The sequence below is a fragment of the Abramis brama genome (assembly GCF_963993115.1).
Source record: "Abramis brama genome assembly, chromosome: 21".
In the NCBI taxonomy this organism is placed as follows: domain Eukaryota; kingdom Metazoa; phylum Chordata; class Actinopteri; order Cypriniformes; family Leuciscidae; genus Abramis; species Abramis brama.
This window is the reverse complement of record NC_139983.1, coordinates 9,475,186-9,487,228: the sequence shown is the minus strand read 5'-3', so window position 1 is coordinate 9,487,228 and position 12,043 is coordinate 9,475,186.

The window sequence follows — 12,043 nt, the reverse complement described above, 5'->3', positions numbered from 1 at the left end:
AACTTCTGCCCAGCCCACCAATAGGCAAAATATGTCCGTTAACGTATTTAGTAGAATATCCTCCTGATAGCAAATTACCACATTAACCTTTTTTCTTTTTTTGTTAAAATAGAATTTTACTACTCATGGATTTACTAGTCATACTAGTCATGGATTTCCTACAAACAGAGTTATTTTCTATGATTATTTGTCGATAACACTGTGGCTATTGTACAGTTATATATATAAAGTAACTGGTGTTTTTGAGGAAAAGACAATTTTTGCATTTATTAATTTTGAGGCCGATTAACAATTCGTATTTAAACTAGATTATATTGTAAAATTATCATTTGGATTAGAACTTTTATTGAAAAATATAAACATAAATGGCCTGGTACAAAATATGAAATGTCTTCAGAGAACAGACAAGCATTGCAAGATAAAGAACATATAAATAAATAATGAAGTAAAATGAAGAAATAATAAAAAAAAAACATTCAATTAATAATAAATCAATAAATAAAAGACTTGGGGTTTTCAGCATAGACTGTAAAAAAAAGTTTTAAGTTTAAGCAGCAAGTTTAAGATCCTCTATCAAAGATTAAGGCATTCTTTTTCTTCATTAATTTTAACGATAAAGTAATGAGTTCCTTATGAAAAACGTAAAAGTTTGGAAGTGTTTTTGGGAATCTATTCTTGTAAAAATATTTTCCCATTTTTCCAAGAATAATGTTTTATTAGGATTAGATGATTGTTCTCCAGCGTTCAAATCACGCGTTGGTCACGTGACGCGCGATCTTATTTTTTCGCGCTCTCTCAATCGACGTACACGTGTTTGATTCGTTAAAACACAGTGGCGTTTTTTAATGGCGTTTGTTCTCAGTTGACTATAAGCGCTGTAAAATCAGTCAGTCGTGGCATCCACGTAAACGATGGGGAGAAATTCATGTTTGGTAAGTTTTTATAGACAAATTCATCGTTTGTTTCAAGTACGCGATCGAATTAACCAATTAAAACAGTGTTTAGGTTCAAAACCCAAAGGCTTGATTTATGAGCCATTGAATAAGGCCCAATATCTTTAACTGGATAAAGGCATGCAGCTAAATTAATAATTTTAAGTCCTATTGCTTAATTTAGTCGTGGTTGTATGGCTGTGGCTTCCCTCTGTTGTACTTTTAAGACCTGCATACTCAGGATTTATTTTGTTATTTTTGTTTGTTTTTCAATCTGGTCCACAGCATAGCCTATGCTTATTTTATGCGTCATCACCAGGATGACTAACATTTGATTTGTTTTTGTATTTTTGTGTTATGGCCTGTATTATATTTTTGAGCTGCACAATTCTGGATAAATTGAGAATCAATTCTCCTTCGATTCTGATTCGACAACTAAACAAAATAAGATGCAGTCTATTTAAAAATGATTTAATTAACTTGAATTAGGGGTGTGACGCGATATTAAAACGTGACGATATTTATCGTCGAGGTGAAAAGCTATATTATCAGCATGAGCGCAACCTTTTACTTATTTATTACTTTTAATAAAGAAGAAATTATATTTTTCTTTATTTTATTGCATATGAGAATTCGTGATTGGAGAAACGAAGATTTTCAAAGCTTCGAATCGATTTAACCGATTTTGCTTCCCAAAATGATTCGCTGTTTCGAAGCGTTTGAAACGCCACACGCTGGTGACCCCTGCTGGTCAAAACAGTGGAAATGCAACAAACACAAGTCAAACATGCACAAAAAACCCATTGTAAATGTTGTATTTAAAGTATTAAATGTAATTAACTAATAGCATTAACTATTATGTTCATTTATCAATTTCCAATGCTTGTTTTGTTTGCTCTAAACAGGCCAGTAAGAGACCAAATTAACTACTATTAGCCTATTCCTTGTAAATTATACAAATGGCCCATTAAAACGTCTACAAATGTATAAAACTGATCAGAGATCAGCTAAAAACCATAGAGAGCTGGGGGGTGATCTCAGTGAATCCGCATGATCCATGGGTTCATGGACCAATGAAATTTCGAAACCAATGGTAATCCATACTCTGAAAGTAGCACTGTGTCATTCAGTATAATATGATTATTGTAGGGCTGTCACGATTAAATTCGAGTGTTCGATATTTTTATTTATTTATTTTTCAATCCTTGATTGCATTTTGCCGTTAGGGCTGCACGATAATGGTTAAACTGATAATCACGATTATTTTGCTCAGTTATAATTGTGATGATTAATCATCAGTTATTCTCATTTGAGAAACTACAGAGAAAGAGAAGAGATGGTTAAAAGTTTATATATATATATAGAGAGAGAGAGAGAGAGAGAGAGAGAGATTGAAATGAACTTTTTCATCCACCGGCCAATTTGGCTACAAAATTTAAGTTACCGCCTAATTCAGAACTTCTACTAGCCAAAAATAAATAAATTTCACAGGTTATTTATAAGGCTATATTAAAATTTGGATTTCATACATTAATTTCTTATTCAAACAAAAGCCTGTCATCCAGCAATCTCCTCCCTCATTCATTCTCATCGTTTTTACCAAAAATGTAGCCTGGCAAGCCAGACCTATCAAGATGTTAGGTCTCTGGCAACTCACCATTGGCAGGGCTCAATCCGAGGGGCCGGATAAACGGTTGTCTTTCAAATTCCCTCTGCCCACAATAGGATAGCGCTACAACCAGAGTGTTTTCCCACCAGCGGAGCTAGTAGATTAAACTTTTGCTGTATCTGGTCAGCAAAACTACGAACACATCTTTAAGAATGACTTAAGTGCTGTTCTTTGTTCTTTTCTCAAAGAAAAGCTTAACTCCAAGTCCTCCAGAGTCGCGGCCATTTTCAACTGATTCACATCATGAAAACTGGTAAACTTAAACTTCAATATATAGAACAGTGAAACTCATTTAGAAACAGATTTAGTCACACAAACACCACAAGTGTCTTGTGAAGAAACACTGGCTGGCTGTATAACAGAATATCGCTGTGGAGATCAGTGCTTTTTCTGCAGTGTAGAGCACGCGTGCGCAGATTAAAGGGATACTCCACCGTTTTTTCATATTAAACTATGTTATTCCCTTAACTAAGACGAGTTGATGCATATCTCACTCGTCTCAGTGCGTGCATTCAATCGCTCTGGCGCGCGGCGACCCTTTGATAGCACTTAGCTTAGCCCAGTTCATTCATTAGGGACCAAACAGATGAAGCTAGAAGCAACCAAACACCTCCACATTTTCCCTATTTAACCCTCTGATGGTTTATGGGGTCTTTTGGGACCCCAAATGACTTTTGCTCAAATTAAAAAAAATGTTCCCTTTGTCCAAATGGTATGAAACCTTCTACGGCTCTCAACACTTTCTAGATCTACAAAAAAAAAAATAAAGTGGAATGATATCTGTTTTTATGTTAGCGTGACAAAAATTGTGACACTCGTGGTCTTCGGGGTCTCTGGAGACCCCGCAATCAAAATAGACAAAATTCATCATCAAAATCAGAAACAACGCAGAACACATCGACAGAAATGGCACAAATAAAGTGGCACACTTCCACCAATGCAAAAAACATCCACAATGCTAAATTATATTGCTCACAACACGTGTATACACACACACACACACACACACACATATAGAGGAATACATTTTTGAGACTATAAAAACTGTTCTCTTATCATTTGTAAAATAAAATCATCCAAAATGCAATACCACCACAAAAATAAATTGGTGACACTGACACATTGAAAATGTACACACACACACGTACACACACACACACACACACACACACACACACACACACACACACACACACACACACACACACACACACACACACACACACACACACACACACACACTTGTAAGGCTATAATTTGTCAAATAAAATCATCCAAAATGCAGAACCAACACAAATATAAAGTGGTCACACTGACATCGACAATGTGTACTCTCTCACACACACACACACACACACACACACACACACACACACACATTTGTAAGGCTATAATTTGTCAAATAAAATCATCCAAAATGCAGAACCAACACAAATATAAAGTGGTGACACTGACACCGACAATGTGTACTCGCACACTCTCTCTCACACACACACACGCACGCACACACACACACACACACACACACACACACACACACACACACAGGAACATTTGTAAGGCTATAATTTGTCAAATAAAATCATCCAAAATGCAGTACCACCACAAAAATAAATTGGTGACACTGACACATTGAAAATGTAAACACACACACACACACACACACACACACACACACACATACACACACACACAGGAACATTTGTAAGGCTATAATTTGTCAAATAAAATCATCCAAAATGCTAAACCACTTCAAATATAAAGTGGTGACACTGGCACATCGACAATGTGTACTCACACACTCTCTCTCTCTTTATCTCTCAGACACACACACACACACACACACGCAATTGTGTGTGTCTAGAATCTAGAATTAGATTAAAAATAAATGATTGAAATAAATGATAAAATCTTAAGACTCCAACATTTCTCTTTGTAACATTTTGTTCAGGTTTGATTCTAATCATAATGTAACATTATTGAAAAACTGGGGGGTTTTTTGGTACAAAAAAATGCTAAACTTTGACAAAAATATTTTATTTTTGTTATAATTGTGATTTTATAATATTTAGATATGAATCCAACTGAATCCAACTTGTGAAAAGATATCTTTCAGGTAGTCTAATAGCAAATAGCATATACTGGAGCTCTATAGCCATCTAGTGGTTAAAATTATTATTTTTTATTTTAAAACTGCATTTTCCAAAAAATGGGCAAAAATGTTACATTAAACCATTTAAAATCATCCATGTTATCCCCATGAATGAAAGTTAGAAATCTGGGTCTTTTATAAAGTGAATTTTACATCAAATGCTGTTTTTTTTGTAAAAAGGCTATTTAAATATTTATTTATTTATTTATAGAAATTTAAAAAATATCATAAATTCTCCAAAAACTGCACAAATGTTGAGTAAAAACATTAACAAACAGAATAAAATTACATTTGTAAAAAAAAAAAAACTATTATGGGCGATTCCACAGTTTAGGAATCGCCCATAGGAATAACTGCAAGGACAACAGCCTGCAAAAATCAATCTTCATGGAGAAAGCCATTGTCCTCAGGTTAACATCCTGAGAAAACCTGGGGTACAGCTGTGTGAAAGGCAGGATAAATCTGGCAATGGTAAACTAGTAAACTTTGATCAGTGTTGAGTTGATGTCAAATTTAACGTATGTAACATGGACGGAAAAACAATGTAAGTTCAAGCAGAAAGTGTACTTAATCTAATTCAGTTTAATAAAATCTGGTTGAATCCCAGTTCATGTTTTACTTTGTTCCTAATTTGGTATAGTTATGAGTCATGCGTTGTGTATAGTTCACAAAACTGGTAATAGGACTTCCATGCAGGCAGGGTGGCCATCTAATATTATCTGTTCTATAAACTTAAAGGTGCATTTTTGAGTCTGGTATGTTCATAAACTGAAAGCCAGCAAAATTACTAACAAATACCACAGGTATATTTTTCTAATTTATTTGCCAAATGTAGAAGACAAAGGAACTCCTACAAGTGTGCTAAGTTATAACGTGTGTAACGGGGACGGAAAAAATTAAACAATCCTGCAAGATTGCCTTTGTAACACAAAATAATACCATTTCATGAAAACTGGCATAGAATAGAACAAGAATAGAACAAGTTCATAACACATTAAAATAACCTGTCATCATACTATCAAATTTAAAGATCATACAGATTGTGTTAACGCACTATTAACGTGTTAACTTCGTCAGCCTAAGCTATATTCTTACGAACATTGGACAGAAAAAAAAAATCATCAAAAAAACAAACAAAAAAAACACAGAAAAATGTCATTGACGATGTTGACTTTCATGAACAGCTTATTGAGTCAAAAATACGCAGAAAACAACGTTGGAAGTTGGACAGACTGAAAATTTCCGTCTAAGTTACGAACAAGATGTGCAGAATCTGTCAAAATGTATAAAACCACCATTCATGCATGCTCTTTCACGATGAACGACGCTTTCGGTCCGAAACCACTCGCAATCATCCGACTTGCACACTCTTTTATCCTTTCTCACCACAATGATCCTATTTAATGTTTACTTAACCAAAGTTTACCACGTTCGTATCATTTTAACGTTCGTAACCTTTTGGACAGAATCCACAAACTTACCCACATTCGTCGAAATCCGTGAAATCCTGTTAACACTTTCTCACACGCAGAGCAACCGTGACCTAGACAATCTTATTTCTTTGATGAGAACCTTTGAGACATTAGGAGATGGAAATTCAGCGCCAGAATAAAATGTTCGAGCGTTATGATTTTTGGACAGAAAATCTCGGCCCCTGTTTTATCCCGATTTATTAACAATTTATCATGTAGCAACGCATATGAGAATTTAACCCACACAAGATGGTTGTATCGTTATGCTACTGATAGAACTACATGGAAAAATTATATCTCCGCTTCCTTTAGAATCATAGTTTAACGTGCGTAACTGCTTGGACAGAAAGTGTAACGAACGTTAGTAAATGTTTCCATTGCATCGTGGTGGATTAAGGGAATTCTACTTTCAGTGTTAGTAGTAGTATTTTGTAGAAGACACACCAAAATAAATGTTTTGCGCCAAAATTCAGGATTTTATTAAAGGAAATGAAAGAAATGACTTAGGAAAAATCCAGATGCACTGAATGTCCCACCGTGACATCCGCAATTTCTGGGGACGGAAATAAAATAAAGTCTCATTACACGATAATGCCAAGGCCTAGTGGGATAAAAGTAACTTTATTATTTCTTACATCTATCTTTAACAAAATAGTTAACTAAAAATAAAAAAAATGACAACAACTGGGTATTATTCAATCTATATTGTTTAGGGGTGTAACGATATTCGAACCGAACCGAAAAACCGCGATACAACAGCCACGGTTCGAACCGCGATACTCTCATGTCGAACCGAACGCGCCCCGCCCCCTGCTGCCCCGGCCCAACTCTCACATCACTTTGTCACAAAACTATTTTTTTCTTCCTTGACATTTGATTAAATAGTTATTAATGAGTACACTTTTAACAACTAATAAGAGCTGTAGTTTTACTAAATATTATTTACTAAATAAAATGCATGTCACGTGATTTGGGTGATCGATCACGCTCGGGAGTTTACATACGCACTTCAGGATGGCAACTCCGCGGCATATTGAGATTGAAGACCCTCCGGTCACAACCACTGACTGATACAACAGCAGCAGTGCTGATCACGACACTTGAGAATGATCACCGACACCGTCATCATCCAATATGACATATCACAGCTTTTTTTAATCATCGTTTTGAGACAAATCATTGTTTGATTTGCGAACATAATCCTCTGCCGTCTGGTCGCTTCCGCTTCAAGCCGGACTCGTCTCGCGCTAACGGTAATTCTCACTGTCCACGTTTTGATTTCGGCAAATCAATTTTGGCGAATGCAAACAACGTGATTATTGTTCATGAGTCCAACATCCAGCCACGCAAGAAAACATGAAATCTACCTGAGGGAATAATATGCTCGCAAAATATTTCTGATTATTATTAATGTTTAAAACTGTTTTGTTTTTTCCCCCAGGATTCTTTGAAGAATGTAAAGATCATAATAGATTTATTTGAAATAGAAAGCTTGTGTAACACTATAATTTACTGTCACTTTTGATTAGCCTAATGCATCCTTGCTGAATAAAAGTAGGCAATTACTTTCTTTAATTTCTTTCCCAAAAAAAATTCTCTTACTAACCTCAAACTTTTGAACTGTAGGCCTATGTATAATGTTAAAAAAGCTTTCTATTTCAGATAAATGCTGTTATTTTGAATGGTGGTTTGTTTGTAATGTGACATTTTGTTTGTATGACATTAAAATTATTTTTAGAATTAAATTGTACATAAATAGGTTAAGCAATACAAATGTGTTTGTCTGATAACCTTTTAAACATATACTTAACTACAGTTTGCAGACACTGAAATTATGTACATTGTGCGATACAGTACAAATATTTTGAGTGTCCCTCGTTTTCCTATAAAGAACCACGATTGTCCCGCATTTTCCTTTTCTGAAGTTGGCAACCCTACTCAGGTGTGCAGTTTATTTCTGACTAGTCAGTGGAGGCATTTATTTCATTTTAGTTAACTCAGGTGTGCTAACTGCTCTAAAGAAAACGTGAAGCCACTGTATAAAGTTAAGTTAATAAAGTTAAAGTTAATAAGTTAGATTATTGTTGTTGTTGTTGTTTTTATTAAGTTAAAAGTGAATCTAGTGTTATTATTGCTGGTGCCCTGCCATGAACCCTGCCCCCACAGCAAACAGAACCGAACCGAACCGAACCGTGGCTCCAAAACCGTGATATGAACCGAACCGTGGCATTGGTGTATCGTTACACCCCTAATATTGTTCATTACACCCCTTGTGGACAGATACTGTGGAATCGCCCTTATCTTGTTACAAAATTAAATGTTATTTTCTGGGGTCTCTAGAGACCCCAAAACCCAGAGTGTAGACATAAATAAAGACCATCAGAGGGTTAAATACAGTTACACGACCAAGTATGGTGACACAAAATAAAACGTGGTGCTTTTCTAAGCGGGTAAAAAGGATAACTATAATGTATGGCGGAATAGCACTTGAAGTTGGGAGCACTTCGACTCTGCGCAGTAAAAAGTCACTCCTGAAAAATTCTCTCCCTCTCACTTCTGTCATTAGAATCAACGTGACTTCTTACTAATTCTTTAAAAATATTTAAAGGGCACCTTTTATGTCCCTTTTCACAAGATGTAAAATACGTCTCTGTCCCCAACGTGTGTATGTGAAGTTTTAGCTCAAAATACCCAACATATTTTTTAAAGCATGTTTAAATTGTCACTTTTTGGGTCTGAGATCAACGTGCAGGTTTAGTGTAGGCTATCCCTTTAAATGCAAATGAGCTGTTGCTGCAGTGTTGCCAGATGTACGATAATTATCGTATTTGAACGATAATTTTGACCTCTGTACGATGTACGATCAATAATGGTAAAAATCCTATAATGTACGATAATTTCAGAACTGTGTGACACTTCAAATGATGGTCGTTGTAATCATAGGACTTCTCATTGATCTAGCTGTGGATTCTACCGGGGGAAGAAAGTGTATAGAGAGGGAGCGAGAGACCTTGCGTGTGTGTGCTAGTGTGCCCCACGAAGTGCATGTAAGGACTCAATCAATCAATTGTAAGAAAATTGTAAACATTATATAAAAATATCAAAGAATTCAGAAACAGTTTTAATTGCTTTTTTATTGTGGGAATGAAAGAGTCTTTATATATTTGTATTTCTTTTTCAAGAAACAAAAACAAAGGTTGGGATTTATTGTACATACACTTATGTATATGGAATTTAGCTAAAATTAAATTTATAATATAGTGTTCTTTCTAAATATTATTAATTATATTTAATAATAATATTATATTATTAAAACTAAATATAATGTTTTCTAAAGACAAAGAAAAAGTGGGGTCAATGTTGTCAATTATAAACATAGATTTATAGAACCCATCCCGTTTGAAGTTCCAGTAGTGTCAGTTACTTTTCAAATGTTCTATGGTCAGATGAAACAAAAACATTAGCTTTTTTGGCAGCAAACACTTAAGATGGGTTTGGTGCACACAGGGATAAAAAAGTACCCCATGTGTAAAATGAAATACTCTGCTGTATCTTTAATGCTGTGGGCCTAATTTTCTGCCAGAGGTCCTGGACATCTTATTCAGATACATGGCATCACGGATTCGATCAAATACCAACAGATAAAAAATCTAAACCTGACAGCCTGTTCTAGAAATCTTATAACGGAGAACAGGATGGAGAGATTCTGTATGGATGAATGGTCTCTGATCTCTTGTCAGGTGTTCTCCAAACTCATCAGGCATTATAGAAGACGACTCAGAGCAGTTATCTTGGAAAAAAGAGGTTGCAAAAAGTATTTAATAAAAGTACTTTTATTTAATAAAAGTACTTTTATTAAATACCCCCCCCCCCCACTTTCAATTATTTTACTTCAATGAAAGGTTAGATTTTTACAATTTTTTAAAAAAATTAAAAATGCAGATTTATTTTTTTACAGCCATATTTGATCATATTTACCAAGGGGGCAAACACTTTTTCACACCACTGTATATTAGAGTCCTGCACGGGTTCGGGTAGCCGCGGGTACTCAAACGGGTGAAATTTTGCTCAAACGGGTGAAAAATATCCAACTGTGTCGGATACGGGTGCGGGTCGGGTCGGACACGGGCTAAACACGGGTTTAAAACGATCACATGCAAACGTAAAAATATTTGCATATTTTTAGGAACATGCAAAAATATTCCTGTATTTCAAGTTGATAAAATAATTTAAAATCCACATCAGTTTATTTGTGCCCACGCCCTCCCATAATCTATAACGTTAACTTACCTAGGCTACTTTCACTTTTAAAAATTCCTCATAACCGCGCGTGCGATCTGCTTGCAGCAGTCGAGATGGATGCTGGAGTTGAAGAAAAGAATAGCTAGTGTGGAGATTGTAAAGTTGTCGATAATACGTCATCAAAAGTCAAGTCCAGTGTGTGGGAGAAATTTGGAGTTATCTGAAGAAAACAATATTGTGAAAGGCTTTGCTGCATGCATTTTCGTGTTGGATAGCCGCAAATGTGGAACTTAATCGCTGAGGAAGCACGCAGATAACTGTGGTAACAAACCAAGCAGTTCTATCGAACAGTATTTTTCAAATTTAACACTGTTCAGTATGTGTATGTGGTGTGCAGGGCGTGTTTGAACCCAAAATTGTCAGATGTAGGCTAGACGAAATTACGTGGCAGATATAGTGTTGTAGCCGCGTCTGTTAGGCTATTCAGTTTTGTGGTAACGTTTGCCATGTTCTCCTACCGGCCTTTTGACCGCTTCGGCTGAAGTTGTCCTTGTGTTAATTGTCGTTATAATTTCTGTATGACCTGGCAATAAACATTTTTGTAATTGTGGCTATAATGTGATTTTATTTCGGGTGCGGGTCGGGTGTCGGTTCTATTTTAAGCGGGTCGGGTGCGGATTTTAATTAGTGCTGTTGACGGTTAACGGGTCGGATGCGGTTTGAAGCACTGCGGGTACGGGCGGGTGCGGATTTACAAAATCGGACCCGTGCAGGACTCTGCTGTATATTGCTAAATGCGACACTGCACTCCCTTGTGAAGTCGATTGGTTGAACGGTTCTCGAAATAATCAAAATGCAAACGGACAGACACACACACAGAGATTCCTGCCTTTATTAGAGAGAAGAATATGTTCAGCACCCTCTCTCCGAAGCTTCGAATATTCGATCTTCATTACTGCCGAAGCTTCGAAGCTCAAAAAATGGTATTCGGACCAGCCCTGCTAAATATAAAAGAATAGTAGAGTCCACACACAACTATAATGATAACGGCACAGAGAAACAATATCATGGAATCACTTTCAGAGCAATTTTTATTTGTAAATTTTTTTTTTTCCAGCTAATGAATGAGAAAAACACTGACAACCAATCAGAATCCATTCTGCTTTAAAGAGCTCCAGCATTTAAAGTGACAGATGACAAAACTGCAGTACATGCTTTGAATTAGGGCTGCACGATACTGGGAAAATATGCGATATACGATATTGAGTATTACGATATTTCTTGCGATATAACATTTCCCTAGAGAAATGCAATTTTTATAAAAAAAAATTAACCATTTAGGCTATATATGAAATGATCATACTAAAATAAACAGGTAGGCTAATAGATATTCTTCTGATCTTCAGAAGAATATCTCAGTTTTTTCATAAGGAGTTAATGTTACACATGAAACTTTTATTAATGGTTGTCTGTGAGACTCTGTTATTGTTTCTTGGCATTTCGTAGCAGTTTTGGTAGATTTGGGCTTACTTTTAAGTCTTCATATAGCTCCCTGAGATTGCGTTCCAGATGACTG